At 48.2% G+C, this 24,546-nt stretch overlaps 1 long non-coding RNA gene across 1 annotated transcript in view; it reads right to left on the minus strand.

Annotated features, from left to right (window-relative positions):
- The window catches only part of LOC143766139 (uncharacterized), a 34,432-nt gene extending 10,111 nt beyond the window's left edge, over positions 1-24,321 (minus strand). The window contains exons 1-3 of the long non-coding RNA XR_013213540.1: positions 24,225-24,321; positions 24,073-24,132; positions 21,809-21,964 (exon numbers count right to left, since the gene is read on the minus strand). This is a non-coding gene — a long non-coding RNA (uncharacterized LOC143766139). The remainder of the gene's footprint in view (positions 1-21,808; positions 21,965-24,072; positions 24,133-24,224) is intronic.
- Positions 24,322-24,546: the final 225 nt, after the last annotated feature.

A 24,546-nucleotide genomic window follows, 5' to 3' on the forward strand; every position in this document is an offset into this window, starting at 1 on the left:
TTATATAGTTACATAGTTAGTAAGGCCGAAAAAAGACATTTGTCCATCCAGTTCAGCCTATATTCCATCATAATAAATCCCCAAATCTACGTCCTTCTACAGAACCTAATAATTGTATGATACAATATTGTTCTGCTCCAGGAAGACATCCAGGCCTCTCTTGAACCCCTCGACTGAGTTCGCCATCACCACCTCCTCAGGCAAGCAATTCCAGATTCTCACTGCCCTAACAGTAAAGAATCCTCTTCTATTTTGGTGGAAAAACCTTCTCTCCTCCAGACGCAAAGAATGCCCCCTTTTGCCCGTCACCTTCCTTGGTATAAACAGATCCTCAGCGAGATATTTGTATTGTCCCATTATATACTTATACATGGTTATTAGATCGCCCCTCAGTCGTCTTTTTTCTAGACTAAATAATCCTAATTTCGCTAATCTATCTGGGTATTGTAGTTCTCCCATCCCCTTTATTAATTTTGTTGCCCTCCTTTGTACTCTCTCTAGTTCCATTATATCCTTCTTGAGCACCGGTACCCAAAACTGGACACAGTACTCCATGTGCGGTCTAACTAGGGATTTGTACAGAGGCAGTATAATGCTCTCATCATGTGTATCCAGACCTCTTTTAATGCACCCCATGATCCTGTTTGCCTTGGCAGCTGCTGCCTGGCACTGGCTGCTCCAGGTAAGTTTATCATTAACTAGGATCCCCAAGTCCTTCTCCATGTCAGATTTACCCAGTGGTTTCCCATTCAGTGTGTAATGGTGACATTGATTCCTTCTTCCCATGTGTATAACCTTACATTTATCATTGTTAAACCTCATCTGCCACCTTTCAGCCCAAGTTTCCAACTTATCCAGATCCATCTGTAGCAGAATACTATCTTCTCTTGTATTAACTGCTTTACATAGTTTTGTATCATCTGCAAATATCAATATTTTACTGTGTAAACCTTCTACCAGATCATTAATGAATATGTTGAAGAGAACAGGTCCCAATACCTACCCCTGCGGTACCCCACTGGTCACAGCGACCCAGTTAGAGACTATACCATTTATAACCACCCTCTGCTTTCTATCACTAAGCCAGTTACTAACCCATTTACACACATTTTCCCCCAGACCAAGCATTCTCATTTTGTGTACCAACCTCTTGTGTGGCACGGTATCAAATGCTTTGGAAAAATCGAGATATACCACGTCCAATGATTCACCGTGGTCCAGCCTATAGCTTACCTCTTCATAAAAACTGATTAGATTGGTTTGACAGGAGCGATTTCTCATAAACCCATGCTGATATGGAGTTAAACAGTTATTCTCATTGAGATAATCCAGAATAACATCCTTCAGAAACCCTTCAAATATTTTACCAACAGTAGAGGTTAGACTTACTGGCCTATAATTTCCAGGTTCACTTTTAGAGCCCTTTTTGAATATTGGCACCACATTTGCTATGCGCCAGTCCTGCGGAACAGACCCCGTCGCTATAGAGTCCCTAAAAATAAGAAATAATGGTTTATCTATTACATTACTTAATTCTCTTAGTACTCGTGGGTGTATGCCATCCGGACCCGGAGATTTATCTATTTTAATCTTATTTAGCCGGTTTCGCACCTCTTCTTGGGTTAGATTGGTGACCCTTAATATAGGGTTTTCATTGTTTCTTGGGATTTCACCTAGCATTTCATTTTCCACCGTGAATACCGTGGAGAAGAAGGTGTTTAATATGTTAGCTTTTTCCTCGTCATCTTCAACCATTCTTTCCTCACTATTTTTTAAGGGGCCTACATTTTCAGCTTTTATTCTTTTACTATTGATATAGTTGAAGAACAGTTTGGGATTAGTTTTACTCTCCTTAGCAATATGCTTCTCTGTTTCCTTTTTGGCAGCTTTAGTTAGTTTTTTAGATAAAGTATTTTTCTCCCTATAGTTTTTTAGAGCTTCAATGGTGCCATCCTGCTTTAGAAGTGCAAATGCTTTCTTTTTACTGTTAATTGCCTGTCTTACTTCTTTGTTTAGCCACATTGGGTTTTTCCTATTTCTAGTCCTTTTATTCCCACAAGGTATAAACCGCTTACAGTGCCTATTTAGGATGTTCTTAAACATTTTCCATTTTTTATCTATATTCTTATTTCTGAGGATATTGTCCCAGTCTACCAGATTAAGGGCATCTCTAAGCTGGTCAAACTTTGCCTTCCTAAAGTTCAGTGTTTTTGTGACTCCCTGACAAGTCCCCCTAGTGAAAGACAGGTGAAACTGTACAATATTGTGGTCGCTATTTCCTAGATGCCCGACCACCTGCAGATTTGTTATTCTGTCAGGTCTATTAGATAGTATTAGGTCTAAAAGTGCTGCTTCTCTGGTTGGATTCTGCACCAATTGTGAAAGGTAATTTTTCTTGGTTATTAGCAGAAACCTGTTGCCTTTATGGGTTTCACAGGTTTCTGTTTCCCAGTTAATATCCGGGTAGTTAAAGTCCCCCATAACCAGGACCTCATTATGAGTTGCAGCTTCATCTATCTGCTTTAGAAGTAGATTTCCATGATTTCTGTTATATTTGGGGGTTTGTAACAGACCCCAATGAGAATTTTGTTACCATTTTTCCTTCCATGAATTTCGACCCATATGGACTCGACATCCTCATTCCCTTCGCTAATATCCTCCCTTAAAGTGGACTTTAGACAAGACTTTACATAGAGACAAACCCCTCCTCCTCTCCGATTTTTACGATCCTTTCTAAACAGACTGTAACCCTGTAAGTTAACTGCCCAGTCATAGCTTTCATCTAACCATGTCTCGGTTATTCCCACTATGTCAAAGTTACCTGTAGATATTTCTGCTTCTAGTTCTTCCATCTTGTTTGTCAGGCTTCTGGCGTTTGCGAGCATGCAGTTTAGAGGATTTTGTTTTGTTCCAATCTCCTCACTGTGGATTGTTTTAGAATAAAATGGCCACATATGATGCTCCACGCATAATGTACCCCCCTCCCATCCTGTATGCATGGCTCATCTCCCCCCATGCATGGCTCATCGGCTCCTCGCTCCCATCATGCATGGCTCATCTCTCCCCCCCTCCTGTATGCATGGCTCATCTCCCCCCCCCTTTATGCGTGGCTCATGTTGTCCCCCTCCCTGTATGCAGGGGTGGCTCTGGCTCATCTCCCATCCCCCCCCATGTGTGGCTCACGTGATGTCCCCCTCCCAGGCCTCCCTGTATGAAGGGGTGGCTCTGACTCATCTCCCATCCTCCCCATGCGTGGCTCATGTGATGTCCCCCTCACAGGCTTTCCTGTATGCAGGGGTGGCTCTGGCTCATCTCCCATCCCCCCCCATGCGTGGCTCATGTGATGTCCCCCTCCCAGGCCTCCCTGTATGCAGGGGTGGCTCTGACTCATCTCCCATTCCCCCATGCGTGGCTCATGTGATGTCCCCTCCCAGGCCTCCCTGTATGCAGGGGTGGCTCTGACTCATCTCCCATCCCCCTCCCATGCGTGGCTCATGTGATGTCCCCCTCCCAGGCCTCCCTGTATGCAGGGGTGGCTCTGACTCATCTCCCATCCCCCTCCCATGCGTGGCTCATGTGATGTCCCCCTCCCAGGCCTCCCTGTATGCAGGGGTGGCTCTGACTCATCTCCCATCCCCCTCCCATGCGTGGCTCATGTGATGTCCCCCTCCCAGGCTTTCCTGTATGCAGGGGTTGCTCTGGCTCATCTCCCATCCCCCCCATGCGTGGCTCATGTGATGTCCCCCTCCCAGGCCTCCCTGTATGCAGGGGTGGCTCTGACTCATCTCCCATCCCCCCCCATGCGTGGCTCATGTGATGTCCCCCTCCCAGTCCTCCCTGTATGCAGGGGTGGCTCTGGCTCATCGACCCACCCCCCCACCCCTGCGTGGCTCATGTGATGTCCCCCTCCCAGGCCACCCTGTATGCAGGGGTGGCTCTGACTCATCTCCCATCCCCCTCCCATGTGTGGCTCATGTGATGTCCCCCTCCCAGGCCTCCCTGTATGCAGGGGTGGCTCTGACTCATCTCCCATCCCCCTCCCATGCGTGGCTCGTGAAGTCCCCCTCCCAGGCATCACTGTATGCAGGGGTGGCTCTGGCTCATCTCCCATCCCCCCCCATGCGTGGCTCATGTGATGTCCCCCTCCCAGGCCTCACTGTATGCAGGGGTGGCTCTGACTCATCTCCCATCCCCCCCCCATGCGTGGCTCATGTGATGTCCCTCTCCCAGGCCTCACTGTATGCAGGGGTGGCTCTGACTCATGTCCCATCCCCCCCATGCGTGGCTCATGTGATGTTCCCCTCCCAGGCCTCACTGTATGCAGGGGTGGCTCTGACTCATCTCCCATCCCCCCCCATGCGTGGCTCATGTGATGTCCCTCTCCCAGGCCTCACTGTATGCAGGGGTGGCTCTGACTCATGTCCCATCCCCCCCATGCGTGGCTCATGTGATGTCCCCCTCCCAGGCCTCCCTGTATGCAGGGGTGGCTCTGACTCATCTCCCATCCCCCTCCCATGCGTGGCTCATGTGATGTCCCCCTCCCAGGCTTTCCTGTATGCAGGGGTGGCTCTGGCTCATCTCCCATCCCCCCCCATGCGTGGCTCATGTGATGTCCCCCTCCCAGGCCTCTGTTATGGTTCTCAATGGCAAGAGAACATAGCCCAGCAAACATAAGAACTAGCTCTTGGAAGGATGGAAACTAAACTAACCATGAACTAAACCTGCCGCACAACTAACAGTAGCCGGGTAGCGTAGCCTGCGTTTTATCCCTAGACGCCCAGCGCCGGCCGGAGGACTAACTAATCCTGGCAGAGGAAAATATAGTCCTGGCTCACCTCTAGAGAAATTTCCCCGAAAGGCAGACAGAGGTCCCCACAAATATTGGCGGTGATTTTAGATGAAATGACAAACGTAGTATGAAAATAGGTTTAGCAAAATTGAGGTCCGCTTACTAGATAGCAGGAAGACAGAAAGGGCACTTTCATGGTCAGCTGAAAACCCTATCAAAATACCATCCTGAAATTACTTTAAGACTCTAGTATTAACTCATAACATCAGAGTGGCAATTTCAGATCACAAGAGCTTTCCAGACACAGAAACGAAACTACAGCTGTGAACTGGAACAAAATGCAAAAACAAACAAGGACTAAGTCCAACTTAGCTGGGAGTTGTCTAGCAGCAGGAACATGCACAGAAAGGCTTCTGATTACAATGTTGACCGGCATGGAAGTGACAGAGGAGCAAGGCTAAATAGCGACTCCCACATCCTGATGGAAACAGGTGAACAGAGAGGATGATGCACACCAGTTCAATTCCACCAGTGGCCACCGGGGGAGCCCAAAATCCAATTTCACAACAGTACCCCCCCCTCAAGGAGGGGGCACCGAACCCCCACCAGAACCACCAAGGCGATCAGGATGAGCCCTATGAAAGGCACGGACCAAATCGGAGGCATGAACATCAGAGGCAGTCACCCAAGAATTATCCTCCTGACCGTATCCCTTCCATTTGACCAGATACTGGAGTTTCCGTCTGGAAACACGGGAGTCCAAGATTTTTTCCACAACGTACTCCAACTCGCCCTCAACCAACACCGGAGCAGGAGGCTCAACGGAAGGCACAACCGGTACCTCATACCTGCGCAATAATGACCGATGAAAAACATTATGAATAGAAAAAGATGCAGGGAGGTCCAAACGGAAGGACACAGGGTTAAGAATCTCCAATATCTTGTACGGGCCGATGAACCGAGGCTTAAACTTGGGAGAAGAAACCCTCATAGGGACAAAACGAGAAGACAACCACACCAAGTCCCCAACACAAAGCCGAGGACCAACCCGACGCCGGCGGTTGGCAAAAAGCTGAGTCTTCTCCTGGGACAACTTCAAATTGTCCACTACCTGCCCCCAAATCTGATGCAACCTCTCCACCACAGCATCCACTCCAGGACAATCCGAAGATTCCACCTGACCAGAAGAAAATCGAGGATGAAACCCCGAATTACAGAAAAAGGGAGACACCAAGGTGGCAGAGCTGGCCCGATTATTGAGGGCAAACTCCGCTAAAGGCAAAAAAGCAACCCAATCATCCTGATCTGCAGACACAAAACACCTCAAACATGTCTCCAAGGTCTGATTCGTCCGCTCGGTCTGGCCATTAGTCTGAGGATGGAAAGCAGACGAGAAAGACAAATCTAATGCCCATCCTAGCACAGAATGCTCGCCAAAATCTAGACACGAATTGGGTACCTCTGTCAGAAACGATATTCTCCGGAATACCATGCAAACGGACCACATTTTGAAAAAACAGAGGAACCAACTCGGAAGAAGAAGGCAACTTAGGCAGGGGAACCAAATGGACCATCTTAGAGAAACGATCACACACCACCCAGATGACAGACATCTTCTGAGAAACAGGAAGATCCGAAATAAAATCCATCGAGATGTGCGTCCAGGGCCTCTTCGGGATAGGCAAGGGCAACAACAATCCACTAGCCCGAGAACAACAAGGCTTGGCCCGAGCACAAACGTCACAAGACTGCACGAAGCCTCGCACATCTCGAGACAGGGAAGGCCACCAGAAGGACCTTGCCACCAAATCCCTGGTACCAAAGATTCCAGGATGACCTGCCAACGCAGAAGAATGAACCTCAGAAATGACTTTACTGGTCCAATCATCAGGAACAAACAGTCTACCAGGTGGGCAACGATCAGGTCTATCCGCCTGAAACTCCTGCAAGGCCCGCCGCAGGTCTGGAGAAACGGCAGACAATATCACTCCATCCTTAAGGATACCTGTAGGTTCAGAATTACCAGGGGAGTCAGGCTCAAAACTCCTAGAAAGGGCATCCGCCTTAACATTCTTAGAACCCGGCAGGTAGGACACCACAAAATTAAACCGAGAGAAAAACAACGACCAGCGCGCCTGTCTAGGATTCAGGCGTCTGGCGGACTCAAGATAAATTAGATTTTTGTGGTCAGTCAATACCACCACCTGATGTCTAGCCCCCTCAAGCCAATGACGCCACTCCTCAAAAGCCCACTTCATGGCCAAAAGCTCCCGATTCCCAACATCATAATTCCGCTCGGCGGGCGAAAATTTACGCGAGAAAAAAGCACAAGGTCTCATCACGGAGCAATCGGAACTTCTCTGCGACAAAACCGCCCCAGCTCCGATTTCAGAAGCGTCGACCTCAACCTGAAAAGGAAGAGCAACATCAGGCTGACGCAACACAGGGGCGGAAGAAAAGCGGCGCTTAAGCTCCCGAAAGGCCTCCACAGCAGCAGGGGACCAATCAGCAACATCAGCACCCTTCTTAGTCAAATCAGTCAATGGTTTAACAACATCAGAAAAACCAGCAATAAATCGACGATAAAAGTTAGCAAAGCCCAAAAATTTCTGAAGACTCTTAAGAGAAGAGGGTTGCGTCCAATCACAAATAGCCTGAACCTTGACAGGATCCATCTCGATGGAAGAGGGGGAAAAAATATATCCCAAAAAGGAAATCCTTTGAACCCCAAAAACGCACTTAGAACCCTTCACACACAAGGAATTAGACCGCAAAACCAGAAAAACCCTCCTGACCTGCTGGACATGAGAGCCCAGTCATCCGAAAAAATCAAAATATCATCCAGATACACAATCATAAATTTATCCAAATAATCACGGAAAATGTCATGCATAAAGGACTGAAAGACTGAAGGGGCATTTGAAAGACCAAAAGGCATCACCAAATACTCAAAGTGGCCCTCGGGCGTATTAAATGCGGTTTTCCACTCATCCCCCTGCTTAATTCGCACCAAATTATACGCCCCACGAAGATTTATCTTAGAGAACCACTTGGCCCCCTTTATGCGAGCAAACAAATCAGTCAGCAGTGGCAACGGATATTGATATTTAACCGTGATTTTATTCAAAAGCCGATAATCAATGCACGGCCTCAAAGAGCCATCTTTCTTAGCCACAAAGAAAAAACCGGCTCCTAAGGGAGATGACGAAGGACGAATATGTCCCTTTTCCAAGGACTCCTTTATATATTCTCGCATAGCAGCATGTTCAGGCACAGACAGATTAAATAAACGACCCTTAGGGTATTTACTACCCGGAATCAAATCTATGGCACAATCGCACTCCCGGTGCGGAGGTAATGAACCAAGCTTAGGTTCTTCAAAAACGTCACGATATTCAGTCAAGAATTCAGGAATCTCAGAGGGAATAGATGATGAAATGGAAACCACAGGTACGTCCCCATGCGTCCCCTTACATCCCCAGCTTAACACAGACATAGCTTTCCAGTCAAGGACTGGGTTATGAGATTGCAGCCATGGCAATCCAAGCACCAACACATCATGTAGGTTATACAGCACAAGAAAGCGAATAATCTCCTGGTGATCCGGATTAATCCGCATAGTTACTTGTGTCCAGTACTGTGGTTTATTGCTAGCCAATGGGGTGGAGTCAATCCCTTCAGGGGTATAGGAGTTTCAAGAGGCTCCAAATCATACCCACAGCGTTTGGCAAAGGACCAATCCATAAGACTCAAAGCGGCGCCAGAGTCGACATAGGCATCCGCGGTAATAGATGATAAAGAACAAATCAGGGTCACAGATAGAATAAACTTAGACTGTAAAGTGCCAATTGAAACAGACTTATCAAGCTTCTTAGTACGCTTAGAGCATGCTGATATAACATGAGTTGAATCACCGCAATAGAAGCACAACACATTTTTTCGTCTAAAATTCTGCCGTTCACTTCTGGACAGAATTCTATCACATTGCATATTCTCTGGCGTCTTCTCAGTAGACACCGCCAAATGGTGCACAGGTTTGCGCTCCCGCAGACGCCTATCGATCTGGATAGCCATTGTCATGGACTCATTCAGACCCGCAGGCACAGGGAACCCCACCATAACATCCTTAATGGCATCAGAGAGACCCTCTCTGAAATTCGCCGCCAGGGCGCACTCATTCCACTGAGTAAGCACAGCCCATCCTAGCACAGAGTTATTCCAGGATTAGAAGGAGAGAGAGAGAAAGGCTGCAATATAGGCAGACTTGCAAGAGATTCAATTACAAGCACACTCAGAACTGAGAAAAAAAAAATAAAATCTTCAGCAGACTTCTCTTTTTCTCTCCTTTCTCTGTCAATTAATTTAACCCTTTTAGGCCGGTCAAACTATTATGGTTCTCAATGGCAAGAGAACATAGCCCAGCAAACATAAGAACTAGCTCTTGGAAGGATGGAAACTAAACTAACCATGAACTAAACCTGCCGCACAACTAACAGTAGCCGGGTAGCGTAGCCTGCGTTTTATCCCTAGACGCCCAGCGCCGGCCGGAGGACTAACTAATCCTGGCAGAGGAAAATATAGTCCTGGCTCACCTCTAGAGAAATTTCCCCGAAAGGCAGACAGAGGTCCCCACAAATATTGGCGGTGATTTTAGATGAAATGACAAACGTAGTATGAAAATAGGTTTAGCAAAATTGAGGTCCGCTTACTAGATAGCAGGAAGACAGAAAGGGCACTTTCATGGTCAGCTGAAAACCCTATCAAAATACCATCCTGAAATTACTTTAAGACTCTAGTATTAACTCATAACATCAGAGTGGCAATTTCAGATCACAAGAGCTTTCCAGACACAGAAACGAAACTACAGCTGTGAACTGGAACAAAATGCAAAAACAAACAAGGACTAAGTCCAACTTAGCTGGGAGTTGTCTAGCTGCAGGAACATGCACAGAAAGGCTTCTGATTACAATGTTGACCGGCATGGAAGTGACAGAGGAGCAAGGCTAAATAGCGACTCCCACATCCTGATGGAAACAGGTGAACAGAGAGGATGATGCACACCAGTTCAATTCCACCAGTGGCCACCGGGGGAGCCTAAAATCCAATTTCACAACAGGCCTCCCTGTATGCAGGGGTGGCTCTGACTCATCTCCCATCCCCCCCCATGCGTGGCTCATGTGATGTCCCCCTCCCAGTCCTCCCTGTATGCAGGGGTGGCTCTGGCTCATCTCCCACCCCCCCCTGCGTGGCTCATGTGATGTACCCCTCCCAGGCCACCCTGTATGCAGGGGTGGCTATGACTCATCTCCCATCCCCCTCCCATGCGTGGCTCATGTGATGTCCCCCTCCCAGGCCTCCCTGTATGCAGGGGTGGCTCTGACTCATCTCCCATCCCCCTCCCATGCGTGGCTCGTGAAGTCCCCCTCCCAGGCATCACTGTATGCAGGGGTGGCTCTGGCTCATCTCCCATCCCCCCCCCATGCGTGGCTCATGTGATGTCCCCCTCCCAGGCCTCACTGTATGCAGGGGTGGCTCTGACTCATGTCCCATCCCCCCCATGCGTGGCTCATGTGATGTCCCCCTCCCAGGCCTCACTGTATGCAGGGGTGGCTCTGACTCATCTCCCATCCCCCCCCCATGCGTGGCTCATGTGATGTCCCTCTCCCAGGCCTCACTGTATGCAGGGGTGGCTCTGACTCATGTCCCATCCCCCCCATGCGTGGCTCATGTGATGTCCCCCTCCCAGGTCTCACTGTATGCAGGGGTGGCTCTTTGGCTCATCTCCCATCTCCCCCCCTGTACGCGTGGCTCATCGCCGCCCGGCTCGGGCTCCTATCTTGCATGGCTCGTCATCTCTCCTCTCCCCCCTGGCCAGCCGCCCCCAGGCTCCACCCTCCATGCAGCCTGGCCAGCCGCCTCCAGGCTCATCTTCATCGGCTGAGGCTCCCCGCCGCTCTGTGCTCCTGTCCCATCCTATGGCTCGGCTCGCTGCTCCGCTCCCCGTCCACGGTCCTCCCCCCGCCGTCCTCCCACCCTGGCTGACACATGACATCATACTCACCGAGTCACCGACTCACCGTCCGACTCCTTTCCACACCGCATGGAATCCACCTCTGTCCCGGCGGCGGCGCAGCACCCTAGTCCTCCTGTATGAGCGGTCAGGTGGTACCGCTCATTAGGTTCATGAATATGCGCATATTCATTAACTTAATGAGCGGTACCACCTGACCGCTCACACAGGACGAGCTGCCGCCGGCCGACGCGGAGACCAGACCAGGCATCGCTGGAGCTAGCTAGGTGAGTATCTATGTATGATTGATGATGACTCACCACTCATGATGTTGGGGCGCGGGCGGGCGGGCGGGCGACCACGAGCTGGGGGGGCGGGGGGGTTGTTTATTAAGGTGACCCCGCCGGACTTTACAAAAAAAAACAAAAAAACATCCTTGCTCTGGTGCCGCCCCCCCGCATCGTCACCGCCCTAGGCACATGCCCTCGAGTGCCTAGTGGCAAATACGGCCCTGCACGCAGGCCCAGTTATTAATATCCCAGGAGGTCGGGAATGACAAAATTATGGAAATTGGTTTGCCATAGACATGACCTTAAGCATTTTTCTTTTTGTCCTTTGAGCTGATTTCCTAGTACATGCATTTAGTATTCCAAGCCCGGCATGTTTCACGTTGTTTCAGACGTTGACGTTTAACCCTTACATTTCTGACAACCGTTGGCCCATTTCTATCCCACCTGATCCAAGCATGGTTACCACAATCAGGACTGTATAATAAAGAAAAACAGTATGAAGAAAAGTATGTGCCCCCTCCACATTACACTACAGGAGCTTTTCTCACCACCTGTCCTTCATCCATGGACAGTAATAGGGAGTCGGCCCCTGCGCAGATATAACGGCTCCCGCCCTTCTGGGAAGGATTTCTATTGATTCATGGAGGCGTCTGTGGAACTTTTGCCCCTTTATCATTTGTGAGGTCAGACCCTGATATTGGGGAGAGGATGGGCTCACAATCTCAGAGGTGTTGGAAGGAGTTAAGGACCGGGCTCTGTGCGGCCAGTCATGTTCTCCCCCCTCCGTGTCTTTGTGGAGCTTGTGCATTGGGCACAGTCATGGGGAACAGAAAAGGACCTTCCCCAATCTGTTCCCACAAAGATGGAAGCTACAATTGCCAACAATGTCTTGTGCTGAAGGATTAGGATTTCCCTTCACTGAAACTAAGGGAATGAGGCCAAATCCTGAAAAACAGGCCATAGCATTATGTCTCCTCCACTAATCAATGCAGTCAGGCGGGTCACGTTCTCCCAGCAATCGCCAAACCCAGGCTTGTCCACCAGACAGATACCAGATATAAAAGTGTGATCCATCACTGCACAGAACACATTTCATCCAGAGTCCACTGGTGGCGGCTTCACACCACTCCATCCAACACTCAGCATTGCACTTGGTAATGTAAGTCTGCATGTAGCTGCTCAGCTCTCCCGACGATCAGCAGTTCCCGATGCTGGCCAAATGTACTCAGATGCAGTACCATAGTGGGGTACTGCAGATCTACGCCTATTCAAATTCAAATAGGAGCAAATGTGCAGTACTCGGCCGGGGCCACTATACAGTTGACAGAGCAGCGCTGTTCCACTCCACAACTTAGCACATCGAGATGTACTGGGAACAGGTAATAAGCGGGTGTTGTCAAGTGTATCACCCCCACCGATCTGATATTAATAACCTATCCTAAGGACCGTCCATCAATATAAAAGTTCTGGACCCCAACTTTAATTCATTTCTGATATTAGGACATAGTGGCATCTTCTAGCCATCCCAGTAGCCTAATATTCCCCTTTATCGGGTTACATGATCTCTGTAAAATTTAGAAGCCTCTTCAGTTCCAAAATAATCCTTGTAGACTAAAACACACAGGAAAATCAAGGGAGGAGGGAGATGAAGCTGCAGTGTGCGAGATACCATGCTGTGAGAGGAGGGAGTGAGCAGCATGGCTAGTTACAGTATGTGATAGGCCCAGCTCTTTAATGACGGTGCCTGGGCAGACCAAGGATGGTACAATGAATGGGAATTTGAAATGTTCATGTTATCTCTATAGTTCTTTTTTTCCTTCTAGTTAGCTCCATTTGCACCTTTTTTACATCTCAGAATCTGGGTAGCTGTGAGAATGATAAACTACCTGAATACTCAGGCTACTTGCAGGAGCCCGTGCCAGCCTAAAAGAGCCTAAGCACATGAAATGAATTGTGTGCACCAGCAGAGGGAGCCAGTCGTTAGGGAAGAAGGGTGCAAAGCTCGGCACTGGAGCTGGGACAAGTAAGCAACAATTTGCAGGTGTGGGGCACAGTATCAAGAATGTAAGATGTACAAATTGGTACAAATGTAGAAACCAAACTGTAAGGACAAATGTAAAGAGCACAAAGCCGGCACAACGCGCTGTTCAGGGATATTTGAGGCCCTCAATCCTCAGGCACTAAAGGGTCACTATTCAGAGAGGCAAAGCAAGGGGTGTGAAGAAGTTGTCTCAGCTCCTAGAGCCCTAGAAGTCTGGCTGGTGAATGGGTGATACACAATCAGGTAGAATTTATAAAGTGTCTAGTGAAAAGCTTCCCCGAGATTCTTGGGATTCGGGAGCGGCAGGAGGTGATGGAAAACAGTCCTTCAACTCAAGAAGGACTGAGGCGTAGGCTTACCGGACCCCAAGAGACAAATAACTCAGCACCAAGGTGAGAAACCAGACAGCAATAAAGTCACACCAGGGCTAAATCCCCTCAGACAGGGTACTTCCTTGCAATTTAATACCCTGCCTGGGTAAATCTCTTCTACAGACGGGCATCATCTTCTGCAGAAATTCTTAGAAGCTGCTTTCATCTTAAGGGTCCTATGGGGGTCTCTGTGTATGTGATACATGTACAAACCAGCCCTACGAGTTTTCCTACGCACCGTGTCATGTTCCATGGATGGGATCAATGAAAATGCAGAAAGAAAACTCAACAAAGCAGAGCGTTAAAGTAGAAATATTCTGTACCACAAATGTTGAGTCTTACGCACAGTTATATATTTGTATATAGAGCGCACTGCAGTCTCAAACTATATACTCGTACATAGGGGCAGTATTATAGTAGTTATATTCTTATATGTAGGAACAGTATTATAGGAGTTATATTCTTATATATAGGAGCAGTATTAGGGTGTGTGTCCACGTTCAGGATTGCATCAGGATTTGGTCAGGATTTTCCATCAGTATTTGTAAGCCAAAACCAGGAGTGGGTGATAAATGCAGAATTGGTGCATGTGTTTCTATTATACTTTTCCTCTAATTGTTCCACTCCTGGTTTTGGCTTACAAGTACTGATGAAAAATCCTGACCAAATCCTGATGCAATCCTGAACGTGGACACATACCCTTATAGTAGTTATATTCTTGTACATAGGAGCAGAATTATAGTAGTTATATTCTTGTACATAGGAGCAGTATTATAGTAGTTATATTCTTATATATAGGAGCAGTATTATAGTAGTAATATTCTTGTACATAGGAGCAGTATTATAGTAGTTATATTCTTGTACATAGGAGCAGTATTATAGTAGTTATATTCTTATATATAGGAGCAGTATTATAGTAGTTATATTCTTGTACATAGCAGCAGTATTATAGTAGTTATATTCTTATATATAGGAGCATTATTATAGTAGTTATATTCTTATATATAGGAGCAGTATTATAGTAGCTATATTTTCATACATGGGGACAGTATTATAGTAGTTATATTCTTGTACATTGGGGCAGTATTATAGTAGCTATATTCTTGTACATAGGGGGCAGTATTATAGTAGTTATATTCTTGTACATTGGGGCAGTATTATAGAAGTTGTATTCTTATATATAGGAGCATTATTATAGTAGTTATATTCTTGTACATAGGGGCAGTATTATAGTAGTTATATTCTTGTACATAGGCGGCAGTATTATAGTAGTTATATTCTTGTACATAGGAGCAGTATTATAGTAATATTCTTATATATAGGAGCATTATTATATTAGTTATATTCTTGTACATAGGGATAGTATTATAGTAGTTGTATCCTTATATATAGGAGCATTATTATAGTAGTTATATTCTCATACATGGAGGTAGTATTATAGTAGTTATATTCTTGTACATAGGAGCAGTATTATAGTAGTTATATTCTTGTACATAGAAGCAGTATTATAGTAGTTATATTCTTGTACATAGTGAGCAGTATTATAGTAGTTATATTCTTGTACATAGGTGAGCAGTATTATAGTAGTTATATTCTTGTACATAGAGGCAGTATTATAGTAATTATACTGTTGTATATGGGAGCAGTATTATAGCAGTTATTTTCTTGTATATAGGGGCAGTATTATGCAGCGCCCCAGAGTCCTGGTCGTTGCAGTGCTGTGGCTTCGCCGCTAAGGGGAGCCATGGTACGTTCGATGGCACCGAAGGAGTTCCTCCAATCAGGTATCACAGACACCAATATGTTTCACAGCTGGGCCTCCGGGGGGAGCTAAGGGTGCTATTCATTAGGCCACTCCCCACCATAGTGGGTAAACTGGGGGTCAGGCAGGAAGTTAGAGAGAACGCTGACGGGATTGAACGGAGCAACACCCTGTGGCAGGGGGTGTTGTGAAGGGAGAGACTGTAGGGTCTCTGCCAGGGGTGGGATCCTGGCAGAGGCTTGGCATTGAAAGAAAGTAACGGGTCCGCGCAGGCTCCTGGAAGCGGCGGGACTCAAGAAAGGACTAGAAGCGAGACAGATTGTGCTGAGTGAGAAACGAGATCAAGCAGAAGGAGAATACCAGCAGGGGTTGTGCTGAAAGAGGCAGCACCTTGCTGAGGCGCAATACCGGTGGCCGGAACGCCGAGGGAGTGGATTAGAATACAGCTTCAAGCCATACTCCAAACAGCGGCAGGACAGTCGGTCTCAGGCGGGCTGTCTACCACATATCACCTATGAAGTCTTGGGGGGCAATTGCGGGAGAGGGGCGTCTCTAGGGTCCCGGAAGAACTCCAGGCCTACCTGACAAACGGGTGCCATTCCAACCTGAATACAGGGAAGGGGTGGATTACAGAGGAACATCAAATCGAGTTGTGAGGGAACTTAAGAAACAGACACAACCGTTGTGGGGTCACTTTCCGAGAGCACAGCAGGGAAGGACTACAACACATAGCGCTAAGTAGGAAGGCACAGATTTCCACCTGAGAGGAGAACTCTGGAGGTGCCATTGGACCGGCCGGACTTGCGTAGCCTGGTGAACCGTATTCTGGACTGAGGACTCAGAGATCTCCAGTAAGGCCGGTTTCACACGTCAGTGGCTCCGGTACGTGAGGTGACAGTTTCCTCCCGTACCGGAGACACTGACACACGTAGACCCATAAAAATCAATGCATCTGTTCAGATGTCATTGATTTTGTGCGGACCGTGTGCGGACCGTGTCTCCGTGTGCCAAACACGGAGACATGTCAGTGTTCGTGGGAGCGCACGGATTACACGGACCCAATAGAGTCAATGGGTCCGTGTAAAACACGCACCTCACACGGACATTCTCCGTCTGGGGTCCGTGTGGCGTGCCGGAGACAGCGCTACAGTAAGCGCTGTCCCCCCCACATGGTGCTGAAGCCGCCATTCATATGTTCCCTGTAGCAGCGTTTGCTACTGAGAAAATATGAATGATAGTGTTTAAAATAAAGATCCATGTGTCCGCCGCCCCCCCACCCCCTGTGCGCCCCCCCCGCTGGTCAGAAAATACTCACCCGGATCCCCCGTCGGCAGTCGCTCCTTCCTGGTCTGGCCGCGGCTTCTCTACTGTATGCGGCCGATTACACTCATGAATATGTGGCTCCACCTCCAATAGGGGCGGAGCCGCCTATTCATGAGTGTAAATGAGCGGCCCCACGTGACCGCATACAGTGCCGCGGCCAGACCAGGAAGGAGCGACTGCCGACGGGGGATCCGGGTGAGTATTTTCTGACCAGCGGGGGGGGCGCACAGGGGGTGGGGGGGCGGCGGACACATGGATCTTTATTTTAAACACTATTCTTCATATTTTCCCTGCAGCAAACGTTGCTGCAGGGATGATATGAATCGCAGCTTCAGCACCATGCAGAGTGGGTACCACACGCTCCGTGTGGTACCCACTCGCCATACGGGCGGCACACGTGTGCCGCAGGTATGGCCTCCGTGAGTTCCCAGGCACACGGACACGGATAACTCCGGTACCGATTTATTCCGGTACCGGAATTATCTGGACGTGTGGGACAGCCCTAAAGAGGTAAAGAGACTGCAACCTGGTGTCCTCGTTATTTACCGCGACTTACACCCCACAACTGCACCGCTACATCGCTACCATTACTACCACCGATTACACCGGACGTCCCCCACTGACGGACAGGGCCACGGACCGGGTCTAGCCACCGTGACAACCCCGAGACTGAGACCCAGAGGCCCGGCTCCGGGTACCCCTCGGCCCTGCGGCGGTGTGGGGGCGCTCCAACTTGGCGTCACGAACAGGATCTACTTAAGCCTGAAGAATCAGGTCATGTGTGCCTAGAGACTGTGATTTGTTGTGCTTGGACTGTACTTCATTGTAAGACTGTGCTGCGCCATTAGCCGCCAAAAGTTCCCGCCAAAAGGCGCCGCCATTGCTACACCCAAGGGGAAGGAGGGCGTGTTATGGGCGGAGACTCCCAGTGTGGCGCGAGAAATGGCTACCGCCCCCTGCACTTCTGGCTGCAGAGGAATGACCTGCCCCAAAGCAGAGGAGAAACACCCCTTGATATGCAACGGCGAGAGGCTGGAGACGGAGAAGCCCGACCTCGGAGAAATGGCGGTCAGGTGCATGCACTGCCACCGACTATCAGGCAGCGATGATGAGCAGCGAGTGCCTGAGCAAGGAAGGAGCGATCCCGGCCTGCTCTCCTTCACCAGAGACGGACCAGGAGCCTGCGGACCTGACAGCGGAGCTACGTCCACCAATCCCGACCTCGGAGTTAGAGGAGGAGGAACCACAGCGAGCGGAGCAGCGTTCGGAGGCCGCATCGGAAGAGCCGCGGTCCGAGCAGCAGCCGACTCCAGCGTTCTTGTTAGCGGACCGGATCGACATCGGTGGAACCACATCAGGCGTAGGTACGGAAGACGCCCCTGCTCCCCCTCACGAGTCCGCTTCCACAACCTACCTCCATCTCAGTAAAGGGCGACCCTTCTCGGCAGGGTTAATGGTGTTATCCCCTGGTGACCTGGGGAGGATGGTGCCACCGCTGTCGACCGGAGTGGGGGAGCCCGTGGATGTGAGCTTAGATGGAGTAGTTCTTCGGTGGGACACCCCCTGGTTTAGAGCAGATGGATCCCGGGAGAACGGGTCCACCCTTGCGGTGCTTACATGGGAGCAATATAGACAGTGCTTGATTCTGCAGTGGAAAGGACGGAAAGGAGCTGAGTCGATGGGCCCATCGAAAGTACAACAACCCCCCCCGGCATGGGATGACAGAGACGCGGTAAGGCGGGGCACTGTGTTGGCCTACCATGTAAAAAGGGGGTGGGGCCTCATACACGAGCCGGGACTGGATACTGATGTTTTCGTTGCGCATTGTAACGTGAGGGCTCCCTGTTGTGGCCGAAGCGGAGAACCGTTACAGAAGGGGGATCCTGTGACCTACAGCCGCCACTTGAACCCACTGGGGTGGTATGCACGGAATGTTCGGCGGTGTATGTCTGGGCCTGCGGCACCTGCAGCCCCAGACCTGGTCCCGGGAGCGCCTGAACTTGTCACCATCGCAACGGTACGCCTAGTGGCAGCCCCGGAGTTGGCCAGTCGAGTCCATCTGCATGTTCGAACCGAGGACACTGGTGCTGCAGTGGCCGGGGGCCGGGAGCCCCAGCCACCGGAAGAAGAATAAACCTCGATACCATGAAAATGTAAATAGTTACTGTTTGTCTTTTATTCCTTTAAGTTGCTAAACCCGCCCAGGGTTAATGGATCCCTTTGTTGACCCGGGATCCCTGTGTTTGTTCTGAGTTTTCCTAAAATTTTGCACAAGTTTAAAGAACTGCAGAAATCATGGACTGTGCATGATTCGAACTTCCTTTGTAAATAGTTTGCACCTTCTTAAGGGTGCTCCCTACTGGTTTTAGCCAAAGACACTTTGCGAAGATATTTGCCCTATTGGTTTGAGCCAAAGACACTTTGTGAAGATACCTTTGCTACTGGTTCTAGTTAAAGACACTTTGCGAAGATACCATACCGGAACCTTTGCATGGACTGGTAGGCTGAGGAGACGAGCTACCTCAGAAAGACTTGGTCCCCTCTTAAAGGGGATGTGAAGAATTGAACTTGAGAAAGATACTGTTGCAGAACAGTAATGCCATGATGATGCTTTGAAAAGAAATGTAACTGTTTTACATGAAAAGTTATATGTGTTGAATTTGTTGAAATGTGAAATCTAAATAATGTTTTGCAGAAAGAAAAGATGCAGAGAGCCCGTAGGGGTAGAGATAGAGATCTGCATAGCTGAAAGTAAGGAAGTAATGATGAAGGTGAGGATAGAAGGTCAACCCTGCGTCCCCATAGAAAGTTACTTTGTTACTAAGGACAGAAGGCGAACCCGTAGGGGTTAGAGAGTGAGTCCTTAAAGGAGCCGAGTAGAGCTGGCTCAGAGTTCTCTAAAAAGAAAGGAATGTTATGTCTATACTATGTATAGTAGCGAAAGGCAGTAGGCCCTGGCTGAACGGGGCGGTCCTGTAAAAGAAAGGAGAGGCAGTAGGTCTGGTGCCATAGGGACAGGCGGTCCTGCAGGTTCAAAGTAGGAGAATGTGAAGTTACCTTACCCTGTAATGTGATTATAGGAAGGCCTTTGGTAAACTAAGAGTGTATGTTTCTTAAAGGCAATGTTAATTTATTGTTCCAGAATTTGCACTAAGTAGAATACCCGGTTGGGTAACAGGAGTTATGCATAGCCTGTAATTTATAATGTTGACTATGTTTGTAACGTTAAAAGTGTCCTCACCTCCCATAAAGGGAAGCCTGTTCAAGTATGCTTATTGTTTTACACTCAACAAAATTGTATGTCTTTTTGCTAATCTGTATTGTTGTTTTTCTTCCCAGTCCCGGAGTACTGTGTTTAACCAGGGGGGAGTGCAGCGCCCCAGAGTCCTGGTCGTTGCAGTGCTGTGGCTTCGCCGCTAAGGGGAGCCATGGTACGTTCGATGGCACCGAAGGAGTTCCTCCAATCAGGTATCACAGACACCAATATGTTTCACAGCTGGGCCTCCGGGGGGAGCTAAGGGTGCTATTCATTAGGCCACTCCCCACCATAGTGGGTAAACTGGGGGTCAGGCAGGAAGTTAGAGAGAACGCTGACGGGATTGAACGGAGCAACACCCTGTGGCAGGGGGTGTTGTGAAGGGAGAGACTGTAGGGTCTCTGCCAGGGGTGGGATCCTGGCAGAGGCTTGGCATTGAAAGAACGTAACGGGTCCGCGCAGGCTCCTGGAAGCGGCGGGACTCAAGAAAGGACTAGAAGCGAGACAGATTGTGCTGAGTGAGAAACGAGATCAAGCAGAAGGAGAATACCAGCAGGGGTTGTGCTGAAAGAGGCAGCACCTTGCTGAGGCGCAATACCGGTGGCCGGAACGCCGAGGGAGTGGATTAGAATACAGCTTCAAGCCATACTCCAAACAGCGGCAGGACAGTCGGTCTCAGGCGGGCTGTCTACCACATATCACCTATGAAGTCTTGGGGGGCAATTGCGGGAGAGGGGCGTCTCTAGGGTCCCGGAAGAACTCCAGGCCTACCTGACAAACGGGTGCCATTCCAACCTGAATACAGGGAAGGGGTGGATTACAGAGGAACATCAAATCGAGTTGTGAGGGAACTTAAGAAACAGACACAACCGTTGTGGGGTCACTTTCCGAGAGCACAGCAGGGAAGGACTACAACACATAGCGCTAAGTAGGAAGGCACAGATTTCCACCTGAGAGGAGAACTCTGGAGGTGCCATTGGACCGGCCGGACTTGCGTAGCCTGGTGAACCGTATTCTGGACTGAGGACTCAGAGATCTCCAGTAAAGAGGTAAAGAGACTGCAACCTGGTGTCCTCGTTATTTACCGCGACTTACACCCCACAACTGCACCGCTACATCGCTACCATTACTACCACCGATTACACCGGACGTCCCCCACTGACGGACAGGGCCACGGACCGGGTCTAGCCACCGTGACAACCCCGAGACTGAGACCCAGAGGCCCGGCTCCGGGTACCCCTCGGCCCTGCGGCGGTGTGGGAGCGCTCCAATTATAACAGTTATATTCTTGTATACACGGGCAGTATTATAGTAGTTGTATTCTTGTACATGGGGCAGTTTTATAGTAGCTATATTCTTGTACATAGGGGCAGTATTATAGTAGTTATATTCTTGTACATAGGGGCAGTATTATAGTAGTTATATTCTTGTACATAGGGGCACGATTATAGTAGTTATATTCTTGTACAGAGGAGCAGTATTATAGTAGTTATATTCCTGTACATAGGGGACAGTATTATAGTAGTTATATTCTTGTATATAGGGGCAGTATTATAACAGTTATATTCTTGTATACACGGGCAGTATTATAGTAGTTATATTTTTGTATATTAGGGGCAGTATTATAGTAGTTATATTCTTGTACATAGGGGCAGTATTATAGTAGTTATATTCTTGTACATAGGAGCAGTATTATAGTAGTTATATTCTTGTACATAGGGGTAGTATTATAGTAGTTATATTCTTGTACATAGGAGCAGTATTATAGTAGTTATATTCTTGTACATAGGAGCAGTATTACAGTAGTTATATTCTTGTACATAGCGGTCAGTATTATGGTAGTCATACTCTTGTACAGTAGTAATGCTATTATTTTCTTCTTAGGAAGAATATAGTCCCTAAATAAAGCAAAGATATAACTTGCAGTATAAATAGAAAGCATAAAAAGTAAGAACAGTAACTTTACCATTGATGTCAGTAGTTATTAGCGTTTCTCTTCCTAGTAAGCTCCATTTAAGCAGGTAGTTAAAACTGTATTTTGCATTGTTGAGTTCAGGGACCAGAATCTGATATCTCTGCCATTTTCCGGGTGTGTTTGACATCTCTGCATTATCTCAATTCTCTGTGTAATGAAACGAGAGATTTAAAAAATGACACAAATTCCTCCATAGACAAAAACACATTTTTCCGAAAAAAAACAAAACCCTAAACCTTCTCCACAATGTTATCTCAGGACTGACCCAAGAGAAAACCAAGTCCCGTGCAATCAATCTTAATTAATTGCTATTTGTCGGTTTATCTGAGTTTAGGGATGTACAAGTCTGGAAAAAATATCCTGGTTAATGGCAACAGAAAGGATAAAAACAATGTTCTATCAATGGGTGCACTAGATTTAAATAGAACAAATATAGCAAGTATAATCTCGTCAAGAAGAGACTGTGGCCCGGGGCAAGGCTGGTAGTCAACTTGAAAACTTAATTCTTTGTAAGAAAGAAAATTCTGCTAATTATTTTTTGAGTTCATAACTATGGGATGCTGTAGATGGGGAGGGTTGTCAGTGCCTGTCCTTCACTAAGCGCTTGATTGTGGTCAAAGAGGAGATGGGTTACTCTTTGCTTGGCCTTAATGATGGTTCCATAAGATGCCACATTTTCCTGAAAGGTAGTCCATAAAACAACATTACAGCTATATAGTCATGGCCAATGTGTCTTCTAATGGCGACTCTCCTTCTACTTTGAAGTGTTATTAGAGCAAGGACTTTTAGTTGACAGCTATGTAGATCGATGTTAGCATGATCAAGCAAGCAATAATATACTTGGCACTCAGGAGAACTTTATAGTGAAGAAAAACATCATTTATTCAGTGCATCCAGTTCAACATGAACGTTTTCGGTCCAAACATAGGACCTTCATCAGACAGGGTTTGAATACTGCAATATATACACAAAAAAATTCAAGAAGATTTTTTTAGACAAAATTCATGATGCACAATGAGAATACGATGTATTATATTCGAAACTACATAGCATAAAGCAGATATCACTGGTAGAGTGACCAAACAACACTTGTGGCGGACTAGGTGAATCCGACTTGGTGCTACGTGAGTCGTGAGCCTCGTTTCAGCGATCAGGATCCTGCTGTGATGTCGCTGGTCGCTGAATAAAGTTCAGAACTTTATTTGGTCGTCCGATCGCCGTGTATCGTTGTGTTTGAAAGCAAAAGCAACGATACCAGCGATATTTTACACTGGTAACCAGGGTAAACATCGGGTTGCTAAGCGCAGGGCCGCGCTTAGTAACCCGATGTTTACCCTGGTTACCAGCGTAAAAGTAAAAAAAAACAAACAGTACATGCTCACCTTCGCGTCCCCTGCCGTCCGCTTCCTGACACTTACTGAGCACCGGCCCTAAAGTGAAAGTGAAAGCACAGCGGTGACGTCACCGCTGTGCTGTTAGGGCCGGAGCTCAGTCAGTGTCAGGACGCAGACGGCAGGGGACGCGAAGGTGAGCATGTACTGTTTGTTTTTTTTACTTTTACGCTGGTAACCAGGGTAAACATCGGGTTACTAAGCGCGGCCCTGCGCTTAGCAACCCGATGTTTACCCTGGTTACCTGGGGACCTCGGCATGGTTGGTCGCTGGAGAGCTGTCTGTGTGACAGCTCTCCAGCGATCAAACAGCGACGCTGCAGCGATCGGCATCGTTGTCGCTATCGCTGCAGCGTCGCTTCGTGTGAAGGTACCTTAAGTCTTGATAACGGCCTGCCAGGGTGGGGAATAAATAGAGAGATTGCCCCAAGGTCGTGCAGGGTGAGCTGCCTAAAATACAAGAATACAGACACGTAAAACCATGTGACAACATATAAAGACATATCAAGACATCAGGATGCCATTAAAAGGAATCAGTGCTAGGATATATAGTATGAGGTCACCATGGACGTGGTGACCCTGATGTGTGACCACCAGAGCTGTGTCTGAACCAACACTAGGTGTATGGATAAACAACCCCGTAGTAGCATATATAGGGTGGGAGTGAACTGTCCCCCCCAGAAAGGTTATATACCTGGAATACACAGTTTGTCTGTATGGGCCCACAAATGGTGCCAGTGCCAGACAGAATCCAGGGGGTGTAATGCCGCCTAAAAAAGACATTATGGAGCAGATATGTATAAACATCACTAGGCACTACTGAAGACCCACAGTGAAGATAAGATTGAACAAAAGGAGGTATTACCTTCTACAGTTAGTGAAAATGCGCTGCAGAGAGGCGAAGTAATCGCTGGTGCAAAGAGCGCTGTAAGGAACAAAGGCGGTACCAGATAAATGAATAACCCCGACGTCAGGAGCAGGGGTAGGAGGTTAATACAGTGCGGTGCGCCGCTGTACCTGTTACTGCTGCGGAGAATGGCGCCGTGCTGAAGGGAACCCTCCCGGAGATGCTGGCATCCCAGCGGTACTTCCGGGTTTATGTGCACGCCGGCAGGGGGTCACCTGACCCATTGCGTCATCGGCGTCACATGATAGTGCGGGGAGCGCATGCGTAAAACAGTTCTCAGCCTCAGGGGAGCATAGGGCAGGTATCCAGGCCAGAGGGCGCCTGCGTACTGTAGCTACAGTGTGTGAGTGAAAATCGGAGCTCATGTGTCAATGTGTCAATGAGGACGCAGCACAGGGAAGTTTTGTGGGCACTGGAGAACAAAAAGAGGGG

The sequence above is a fragment of the Ranitomeya variabilis genome, chromosome 4, assembly GCF_051348905.1.
Source record: "Ranitomeya variabilis isolate aRanVar5 chromosome 4, aRanVar5.hap1, whole genome shotgun sequence".
NCBI classification, from domain to species: Eukaryota; Metazoa; Chordata; class Amphibia; order Anura; family Dendrobatidae; genus Ranitomeya; species Ranitomeya variabilis.